Genomic DNA, 12,270 nt, shown 5'->3' on the forward strand with positions numbered 1-12,270 from the left:
ACTTCACTTGTATAGTGTGCCGACAGCAGAGTAGCAGATCTATGACCTCACTTGTATAGTGTGCCGACAGCAGAGTAGCAGATCTATGACTTCACTTGTATAGTGTGCCGACAGCAGAGTAGCAGATCTATGACCTCACTTGTATAGTGTGCCGACAGCAGAGTAGCAGATCTATGACTTCACTTGTATAGTGTGCCGACAGCAGAGTAGCAGATCTATGACTTCACTTGTATAGTGTGCCGACAACAGAGTAGCAGATCTATGACTTCACTTGTATAGTGTGCCGACAGCAGAGTAGCAGATCTATGACTTCACTTGTATAGTGTGCCGACAGCAGAGTACCAGATCTATGACTTCACTTGTATAGTGTGCCGACAGCAGAGTAGCAGATCTATGACTTCACTTGTATAGTGTGCCGACAGCAGAGTAGCAGATCTATGACTTCACTTGTATAGTGTGCCGACAGCAGAGTACCAGATCTATGACTTCTCTTGTATAGTGTGCCGACAGCAGAGTACCAGATCTATGACTTCCCTTGTATAGTGTGCCGACAGCAGAGTACCAGATCTATTACTTCCCTTGTATAGTGTGCCGACAGCAGAGTATCAGATCTATGACTTTACTTGTATAGTGTGCCGACAACAGAGTACCAGATCTATGACTTCCCTTGTATAGTGTGCCAACAGCAGAGTACGAGATCTATGACCTCACTTGTATAGTGTGCCGACAGCAGAGTAGCAGATCTATGACCTTACTTGTATAGTGTGCCGACAGCAGAGTACCAGATCTATGACTTCCCTTGTATAGTGTGCCGACAGCAGAGTACCAGATCTATTACTTCCCTTGTATAGTGTGCCGACAGCAGAGTATCAGATCTATGACTTTACTTGTATAGTGTGCCGACAACAGAGTACCAGATCTATGACTTCCCTTGTATAGTGTGCCGACAGCAGAGTACGAGATCTATGACCTCACTTGTATAGTGTGCCGACAGCAGAGTAGCAGATCTATGACCTCACTTGTATTGTGTGCCGACAGCAGAGTACCAGATCTATGACTTCACTTGTATAGTGTGCTGACAGCAGAGTAGCAGATCTATGACTTCACTTGTATAGTGTGCCGACAGCAGAGTACCATATCTATGACTTTACTTGTATAGTGTGCTGACAGAGTACCAGATGTATGACTTCACTCGTATAGTGTGCTGACAGCAGAGTACCAGATCTATTACTTCCCTTGTATAGTGTGCCGACAGCATTGCAGCACCCTGTCTTAGTGTGTAGCAGAGGTTTGACTCTGGTTCCTGCCGCATTACGCTGTACGTAGGCTGTGACACTCACAGATCTCGAGGCCGACACAGGTCCAGGCTTAACACGCAGGTTTTATTACAATTGATCAGACCTTGACAGTGCCTCACACCAAGATACACCTAGTGTTCTGGTACTAGCTGGCACACTGAGAATGGGTTGCTTCCAGTTTATCGTCACTTCTGATGCCATAAACCTCTCCGATAAACGTTACTTGCGTCGCAGCCTGGCGGCACGGTACACCACACTTGTGCCAGTCTATCCATTTGCCAACCAGTAGTGCCCCTTCCACTTATTACTGTTACAGTCTATTTTTTAGAGGTGGGCAGGGGGTTTTAGCAATGATCTCTGCAGCACTGACTCACTCCAACTGAGCTATTCTCCCTGTACTTGTAGATTGAAAAGACTTGCGGAGGGAGTGTGCTACCCCCCTCGCCCTGGCGACCCCATGCCATGGGGCTGATAACTTTTTTTTAATGGGCAGGAGTGACTAGCCTCTCTGAACCTTTTTAAGTCTGCGGGACCCCATCCCAGGGGCTGATAACTTCTTTTTTTGGAGCCTTTTCAAGGTCACGGGAGTGCCATCACCCAGGGCCAGACCTTTTATTTTTGATTTGAGGAGGGTAGTTTGCAACCCCCTTCCAAATCCTTTTATAGGCCCGGGGACCCTTTCCCCCGGACTATTGTTTTTTTAAAATTTGGGGATTAGAATCACCCTCCCTAAGGCTTGCAAGGGCCCTGGGAATACCATCTCCCAGGGCCTGATGGTAGCAGTGTCTGCGGAATGCCATCCCCCAGAACACTGCAGTTCCATGTCTGTAAGAGCTCAGGCAGGGAGAACTTCAACGGGTCTGTTGGATCCGTGGATCCTCGGCGGCATGATAGATACATTATGAACCTTAAATTTTCAAAAACTACTAAACAGGTTTACACCAAATCAGCAAACGTATGTTTTAACATGCTATAAGTGATGTAATATGAAAGGGTATAAGCAGTGCATGAGGAAGGTGCGAGTTATAGTTATATATAGCTCATTTTTTCTGCTATAGGCACTTCGCGTATAAGCAGTGCGTGGGGAAATTGCAAGTCATAGTCTATATATTTCATTTTTTCCTGCTCTGGCACTCCCCCTGCGCTTGACGGAGGTGGTGAGCTATGTGGGTACTCGGTATCCTCAAAAATTATCAGCATGAAGTTATCTTCAAGAAGAAGAACATAGCACAGTCCATTGCTTTTGATTTCCAAGCGTGAATGTTTCATCAGTTCTTTGGCCTAGAGAACAGCGATCACGACATGTTTCGGCCTTGCTAACAGTGAATGTTGTGGTAGTTCCTTCACAATTTTTAAAACCTTTTCCTTTTCACCTAAATGTATCCACCCATTTGTCGCTTCTTGGAGTAAATTTGTCTTACAGCAAACACAAGGAGATGATGGACGGCGCACTGAAACTTTTCAGACACTCACCCCAGTCACAGATCTGGGTTGAATCCATCATCGTTCTTTAGCTCACTTTGCCACCCCAGTTCAGACAAAGCTATATGCAAATCAGTCTTGACCCTGTGCCTCATGGGAACAGTCCAGCCCGAACTGCGCAGCCATGTCTTCCCTGGACCGGAAACAAGGGGTGAGTGTCTGAAAAGTTTCAGCGCTCTGTCCATCATCTCCTTTTGTTTGCATAAATTTGCCTTAGCCTTTCAAAATACAATATAAATCACGCCACAATGGGCAATTATATTTAGATAACCAATACATTATAGCATTATTTCCTTCAACTATAAATCAATTGGTGATCATACATTTCTATACATTTTAGGTCTGTGTTTTTTCAAAAATTAAATTATATCCCAGATGATATCCCAAAAAAGTGAAACAGGTGATTAATAGATAACAATGAAAACATGCAACAAATTATCTTTTGTAATGATCAAACTGAAGCAGTCAAATATTGATTGAGTTTCCCATGTGACTATTCATTTCCAAACCTTGTAGTGAATGTGTCTTTAAACCAATAATGTACTTGATTCAAGTCTCTTTAGAGGACATTTTTTGATTCCCCAATGTATATTTCTGGTTACAGTGTGAATACCCAAAAAATCTTAGATGATTTGGATTTCCTTCTTGGTGCAACTGAAAATGTCTGCCCACTGGATAATTCTTATTGTTGTTACTTATTGCTTTTAGGTACTCTAAGATTCTCTTTTTAAATTGGTGGATTGTACTCCCTATGAATTGCTTTGAGCATGAGCATGCTAGTATGTATATTGTGTTGATTAGCATTCCGTGTGATGAATTTCTGTATTTTCCTGGGTGCATCTTTATGTGGGTCCCTATATTCTTGTATTTGTTTACTGTATTTACACCCTTTGCATGCATTGTATGTAAAGAATCTCTTGGGATTTGTATTGGTTTCCCTCTCTTATAGATACATACTCCTACAAACATTGTCCCTTACGGATGTTGGCCTTCTTAAGGTGATCTGAGGTGAAGTAGTTATAAGGTCCCCAATAATGAAATCACTTTGTAGGACTAGACAATGTTTGTTCATTAATTTGCTGATTGTATTTTATTGTTTACTGCATTTAGTAATTAAGTCTATTAGTTGATTGCTATCTCTTTGAGAATCATCAGTCTTACTAAATAGTAGGGTGTTCCATGTTTGCTCTTCGACCCTCACTGCTGCTATCTTTAGTACTCATTTATGATATTTTCTCTCTATAAATCTTTTCAGTATGATTTCCTCTTCATCCTCAGATAGTGTTCTATCACTGAAATACCCTTTGACACGTAAAAGCTTCCCATATGGTATGCTCCATTTAAATGTATGTGGATGTGCACTGTATGGTTGTAGAATGATATCTCTTGTTGTTGGTTTGTTTAAGATAGTGGCAGCAGGACTGGTTCCTTCTACTTTGGTTTTTATGTCAAGGAACTCACTTGTATCCTTACTCATGTGACTTGTGTATCTCAAGTTAAAATGATTCTGACGCAGAATCTCTAGAAATGTGTTGGCCTTAATGCGAGTTCCCTTCAAAATTATAAACAAATCCTCAATGAATTTTAATCATAAAGTGACATATTTGGTACATTCCTCATTTTTTTGTCCAGATCACCTGCTCCTCCTTCAGGCCATCGATAAATTGGCATAGCTGGGGGTAAAGCAGATACCCATTGCAGTACCCCATGTTTGTCTACATAGTTCACCATTGTGCATGAAATAGCTATTTTCTAAACAGAAATTAATCATTTCCAAACCTGTCTCGCTATGTGAATACTTACATTTCCAATTGCTTTAAAAAAATGTTTCAAATTGCTTTAAAAAAATGTTTGCAAGCAAATACACCTTCATTGTGATGAATACGTGTATATAATGCCATTACATCCTTCGTCATTAAGCACATCTCTTCTCCACGTTCAATATCTTGCTTGGATTCTGCACAGGAAAGGCCCATTGTCGTTAACGTTGGAGGGTATTGAACTAACCCATGGACGTCATTTGGAGTACTCAAGGGTCGCAGCTGTGACCTTTAACTTGCTCCCTGCTACTCTTGACACTTTCTTTGCTACCTGTGGCCTCAGACGAGGCAAACTTTTGCCCCCTCTTAGGCCAGGGGTTGCAAAGAAAGTGCCAGGAGTAGCAGGGCACAAGTTAGAGGTCACAGCTGTCACCCCTTAATACCCCCAAATGATGTCCATGAACTAACCATTGTACGAAGAAAGTGGTCCACATATTGTGAAGTATTCTCTAGGAAACCTTCCTTTGCAGACACAATTGACATTCCCATTGGGTTGGGTCTGTTCTTATTAACCCATGTAAGTGCAAAAACACAAGAATTGTCAGTGGATCCATCTTTAGGAAATGATATTGTTCTCTTTCAGTTAATACCCTTTCCATGCAGTTCATTAATTCGTCTTGGTATTATCTAGTCTTCTTTAGGTATTCACCCATGGTTTTTTTTCTCATAAAATATGCCATTGGTTAGTTATCTGTTGACCTTTTTACATATATTTCCTTACATAAAATTACAACATTGCCCGCTTTATCTGAATTCTTTATTACAATGCTGTTGTCTCCACTTTCTTTTTGGCTTTGTTCATATTGCAAATGTTGTTGAAGAATGTTTTTCTTCTTCGTTTGTTTAACTCAAGTGTCATCGCAGCTTGAAAAGTAACAATTGCATCACACATTGTTTGAGGATTGTATCCTGATTTTGATCTTAGTCCACTCTCTATGTTTATCTCAGTTTCTGTTTCCAAGTCATTTAACCTGGCGACAGTCTCTACGTTGTCCCTTATTTTAATTTCCTTGTTTAATTTCACCAGTGTAAGCAATGGTTCAGTGTCACTGATCTTAATGCTCATCTCCATTATTTTTTCAGTCCTTGTTTTCTCATTGATATTTCATTTTTGCTGGTTTAGTTTTTGTCACTTGACTTTATGATACAAGATAAAGATAAAAACAGTCTATTCTGGTTTGTACATAATCCATATTTCGGTCTCAACAGAATGGAAATCCCAATTCTAGTACTGCTAGGTCTGTTTCACTTAAATTCCTCTTTGAGAGGTCTACCACAGTGTTCACTTTAAGATTAATTTCTTGTCTCTTTGGCTCCTTGTTTCTATTCCCATGGAAGCCTTTCTTCCTGAAGTTGTTATGCTTCTTCTTGTACTATGTTTCCTCTTGATGTTCCTCCTCCATCTCTTGATCGACTTCGTTTGTGTTGTCTCTTCATTTGATTTCACCTCCTTAGGCAAAACTTGTTTGATGTTGATCCAGATGCTGTTTCAGTGTCCTTGGATGAATCACTGTCTCCCACTGACATGATTGCTTCTTGTGCTCTGTTTTTTCTACTTGTCCCTATTTGTGTGGTGCATTATATTTTTTTACGGAAGTTTAAAATTAGGCCTGTGTGGAATTTCAATTAAGCTGGAATGATCAAAGTAATTTTAGTATTTCGTGATACTCTTGGAAGAAGAATTATCAATAGTTAACACGATTACACCCGCTTTCATAATTAAGAGTAATTGGGGGGGGAAATACTTCTGATGTGAGCGCATGTTAGCTAGCACGAGCGACTACTCTCGCTGCTGTTTATGTTCTGTTGCATCTAGCACTAATTTCTTAGCACAAAATGCATCCTCAAGGCCACTTTGGATGCAAGAATATACTTTGGGCTAAGAAACTACAGCTAAATGTTGCTTTAGTGAATGCTATGAGATACTCACTATTCATGTTCTGTTGCATTTAGCACTATTTCTTAGCGCAAAATGCATCCTCGTGTCCATTTTTGATGCAAGGGGGCATTTTGCACAAAGAAAATAGCATTAAATGTATTTATTTATTTTGAATTTATAACGTGCATGGCTGCCTCAGCGATGAGGCGTCCCAGCGCAACCCAAGGTCCAGCAAACACGAGCCACGGAGAGAGACAGAGTGGTTAGACTGCAGATGTAGGGAAAAGCTATGGGCCCGATTCACAGAACTAGCTTAAGACAAAATCCTAAACTTACTACTTTTGGTATTCACAGAAGTTAGGATTTTGTCTTAAGTTTGTCTTAAGACAAACTTAAGACAGACTTAAGACTGTCTTAAGACAGACTTAAGACAGTCCTAAGACAGATTTAAGACAAACTTAAGACAGACTTAAGACAGACTCAAGACAGACTTAAGACAGACTTAAGTTAGGATTTTGGCTTAAGTTTGTCTTAAATCTGTCTTAAATCTGTCTTAAGTCTGTCTTAAGACTGTCTTAAGTCTGTCTTAAGACTGTCTTAAGTCTGTCTTAAGTTTGTTTTAAGACAAACTTAAGACAAAATCCTAACTTCTGTGAATACCAAAAGTAGTAAATTTAGGATTTTGTCTTAAGTTAGTTCTGTGAATCGGCCCTCATGTCTTCAAGGTCTTGCGAAATGCCAAATGATTCAGAATGGTTCTGATAGGGGTCGGGAGCAAGTTCCAGAGTTTCGCCGCCATACAGCGAAAGGAACGTCCCCCCGGCCCTTGCTTTCCAGACTCGGGGAATGCAAGCCTGGGCCAAGTCAGCGGATCGCAGCAAGCGCTTGGGCACATAGGGCTCTATCAGATGGGATAGCCCCGGTGGAGCCTGTCGAGACAAGATCTTATGTGAGATACACAGCGCCTTAAAATGGATACGCTTGTCAACCGGTAGCCAATGAAGTTTGGGGAGAACATGCGCCACTGACCAAGATCTGGGTAATGCAACCAGCATTGCATTGCAGAATTATTCTTCTCACATAATTCTACGTAATCTCACTGGATTTTGGGATGATTCCATGTAATTACACTACACAGAATTATCTAAATTATGCCTACCACTAGTTAAAATTCTGCCTGTTTCATAGTCGTTTTGGTCTCTTCTAAGTTTTGGCAGTTTATTCAATTCTATAGCCTTCTCAAAGGATTCAGGTCTTGTTTTCATCTCCTCTCTCAGTTGTCTAGTATTATCATATTACCATTTTTTACATTTATTCCTCAATTTCCTTTAGATGTTTTTCTTAATTTTTCCAGCCATACAGATCTAACATCCTTCTTGAGCAATTAGCATTGTTTGTTTTCTGCCCACTCCTCCAGCAGCTGTGGGTCTGGACTCTCACATAATGATATTAGAGGTAGGTCTAAACCCATTGGGACTCTTGCATTATCTACAGATCTTTGGAAGGAAGTGGCCTCCCACCATTTATTGAATTCTAGTTTAGTTTTTTTAATCTCCTAAAAAGATCGCAAAATGTGCAGGACATTGGACACTTGCACATCGTCAATCAAATAATATAACACAGCTCAGTGGGCAAGACTGTACATTGTGTTCAAATTTGAACGATTCTTGCCAGAGATATAATAATGATAGTCCATAAACAAATTACGGATCGGAATATATGTTTAAAATTTACAATTTAAATTCTACACATTTTTGTGCATTTATATAATGTATGGAGATGCAAATGGTATAATTAAATGATTATTTGAATATAATTGACCTATTATGGTGTGATTTATATTGTATGTTGAAAGGCAAAGACAAATTTAACACAGCCTTCACTGCGAACAATACCTTGCGAGGCCCAAAAGCCTCGTGATCACTGTTCTCAATTCCAATAAAGTGATGAAAATAATTTTCACACTTGGAATTCAACAGCTGTGGCGTGTGTGATGTCTTTCTTACGGATTGCATGTTAAAAATATAAGTATGATATAAAATCATTATTATTTTATGATAATATATTTTAGTAACCATTTTAAAAATGTTAAAAAAGTAAATTTAATTTATAAAATACATTCATTTAAATTAATTCTAAACATAACTTTTTGTAGTCGTTAATACATAATAAATAAATATAAACATCCCATTTTAAGTGGGACTATTATTATCTTCTACTTTAAAAAATAATGTTAATTTAATGTAATATATTTTAAATAATTACTTATTTTCAACATTATGGAAATAGCACCTTTAGTGTTTAAATAAATATTGTTCTGCATATAAAATAAATATACAACATTCATTTACATAAATATTTAAAATAAAAATATTTTAACAATTTTTCTTAATTAAATAAATGTTTTATATTTTCTGTGTTTTTTATCATAGGGCGACCCCTCCATCCCAGTCTCAAGAGAAGTCCATTAAGCCCCTTGGGATGTTATTTTATTTCACTGAACCAACTGTTATAAAGGGGAGTGTGTTGCAGTACCAGTGGATGGCCAAGTGTGGTGCTTGGCCTACTCCAAGGCTGGACTGGAATACATGTACACCTGTTTTGACACTTTACGGCTGTAGTACTTTAGAAGTGTAGTTTGTGAATAGCAGTCGTCTTACTCTTTTGTGTGTGTGTGTTTGTATTAGCTTGTCCTTCCCTAAACACCTCCTTAAATGTCCCTAAATCCCCCCATTTAGTAGTAAGTATTACCCAGTTTCCATCCACTGGCCTTTGTCCCTACCACGCTTGCAACTAAAACATACAAATACATGTGCAGAAACCTCCAGGAAGAAAAGACTGCAGAGGTCTCCACTCGTAGGTTGGTAAATAGCAAGTTGTAGTATGTGAGTAGTACAACTATAATGCTACTTTATATGCCACAGTATGGGTTTTCTGAATAATCCCACATTCCTTTACAGGTTGTGTATAATACATCTTAGGTTTGACTGTTTTAAACAAAACAAATTCATAAAAATCATAAATACACTATTTTATTTGCCAAATTTGTATCGATAAATACATTTACAGATGGTACCAGGAACCATACATTTACTAAGGACAAGGTTGAGTTTTGGTTAAAATAAGATAAAAAAAGTTCCTAAATTATGAAAACATCAACTCCCAATAGATAAAAAAGGTATTTGCAGTGAGTAACTTCCCCACAAAGTCATCAAATTAAAACATTTTTACAGGACTATTTTAGGTGAAAGCAAAGGTGATGTAACACATAGAACTGAGGAGGAGCTGGACCAGAACATCTGCACTGGCGCAGCTGTTCAGCATCCGTTAAGGACCCCTCATGACACACACATCTGGACGCACGCGCTGACGAACACCAGAGGTTGATGGTGTGTGCTGCATGCCCTCCAAGACATCAGTGAGGCAACTGAAGGCAGCTGTGCAAGGCTATGTCGAGAGAAGGAGTCCATTTTGTTCTGCAGTCCATCTTGAACATTTTTAATATATTTTTCAATATTTTGCTAGGTCTCATTAATACTTTGCAGAGAAGTATTAATGCTTTGCCCTTTAACATATATACCTAGATGACCAGCAATGTCTGCAAGAGATTTGTCTGTGCCATGGAGCCAGATATGGGTGTCTTTAAAAGATTAATCAAGTTAGAGTGAAGGCATCTGCAAACTCCTTCTAGTGTCAGAGTGTCTCCACCCTTCATCATTTCTTCTAAAATGCTTTTATGTGTCCTGTGGATGCTCATTTCAAAATCTAATTCAGAATCTTCCGCATCCAGAGGTTCAGGACACTGTCTTCTGCCTCTAGAAGAATGTTGTTGTTTGGCTTGAGACAGTCTCAAAACGTCTTCCTTTGCCAGTGTTGGTGAAGGGGTGTCCAAACCATCCGTCGAGTGTCATAAGGTACCTTCACCCAGAGAGCTTAGGGATGACTCTAAGGACTCAAATGTTTGGCCTTGAGCCACAGGATGATTATCGTCATTAGATGGCCCTACTGAAATAAAAATAAGTGAGTATTAGATTATCTGATAAGAATAAACATTTTGTTCGTACATATCAATTATTATAACTATTTTTAAGCTTGAAACAATTATTTGACCACTATGCCCTAAACATGCATATAATGTTTTAATAATTGTATGAAGCCCTCCCATGACTGCACAACTGTCTGCGATTACGGGCCATATTAAACAAGAGGTTGCATCGCTTTTCCGTTAAATCAAAGGGGGGGACAAAAGAGCTAATTATTTAGAGAGGTCCTGCTCCTGTGCTCCTTCAAGTACACATCTAAATCACAGAAAGGAGTCCGTTCCTCTATAGGACAGACGCACTGCAAGTTGCTATCTGCCTACTATTCAAGTCGCTAGGAGATCTCAATTTCAGATCGTAATCCCCTCACACACCTGTTAGGGGGTCATGCTTCATCATAGGGCGCTCCTCGTCAGACCGGCGCTGCAATGTCTGACGGGCCGGGTGGCTTCTTTGGCGGAGTTCTTTAGATCTGAGGACGCCGTATGTGAAGGGTGTGTGTGGGCTGTGAGATTAAGGGCCATATTTTCAAGAGGTTGCATCGATTTTGCACCATGCAAAAGTGACGCATTCCATAAGATGCGATTTATCAAGCTACACATGGCCCCCTTGCGTGGCCCTGAGTGCTGGATAAATCCAGAGTACAGCAAAACAGTGAAAAGCGCTGTGCTGAGTTACTCTGCCCCAGGAAGGCGTTCCATACGTGGTGCATGTGTGTTCCCATGCAAAACCCATGGACACATTATGAGATTTACCCTTATTGGTAGACCTGTGAATGTGTCAAAAAATCTAAAGGAGAAATTTCTTTTTTTCTCCTAGTTTTTTGCTCGTTCTTTTCTTCAGTACACATAGAAAGAGGAAAATGCCTCAGGTGATTGTTTATGTGCAGGAAAGGCTGCTTAAAACGTAGGCACCCATGCACCAGAGCATTCCTGCCCTTTCACTGTAACACGGTGCAGCGCAGCAAGGTGACTTGCAGCACTGCTTTGCATTTTGATAAATATGGGCCTTATTGCGTTGTCCGATATTGCAGGCGTTCTCACAGTAAGGTGTCATGGAGGCCGAGCCATACACCCAGGTAGAGGAATGTAGGGTTGTTTCAAGGGAAAATGGCCCTCATGGTCTGAACAAGCAGATTATTATGGGAAACACTTGTATTATATCCTCCACATAGTGGTATCTCACTAAGCATTGTATGAAGCACAAACTGTACGTAGGCAATTGGTCATGTGATCCTCCAGCCCTTCAAACGTCACCCTACGTGGAGGATGTCTGCATGTGGAAGTAAGTGTCGGTGCAATGTGATACCTCTGTGATACCTCTGTGATACCTCTGTGATACCTCTGTGATATTAAAAATCCGACTCTCGAGGAGGAGGGCGTGACATTTATCACATGTGGTAAATACCATTATCCCCGGGTGAAGGATTTACCACGTGTGGTAAATACTTCCTAATCCTAGTTTTCAACTTCCAAATGAGGCCTGCCATACAGAATCACTATTTAACAAACCAAACATTAATTGTATGCCTTTTTACAGGCATTTTCCCCAAAACATTTCACCAGGTTTTACCTATGAGATCTAGCAGAGAAATACTATGAGGATCAGATAAGTTTCGCCCAGCTCTTAATTCCGATACCAGTGCAAACAATTATTAGCACTGGGTTTACTCATGCACTTGTAATGAGGGCTGTCTGTATGCAGGACTATGACGAGTTATGTTACAATCATCCTTTTTAGGTCGAAGCCTA

This window comes from Triturus cristatus, chromosome 6 (genome assembly GCF_964204655.1).
Source record: "Triturus cristatus chromosome 6, aTriCri1.1, whole genome shotgun sequence".
Classification (NCBI taxonomy): Eukaryota; Metazoa; Chordata; class Amphibia; order Caudata; family Salamandridae; genus Triturus; species Triturus cristatus.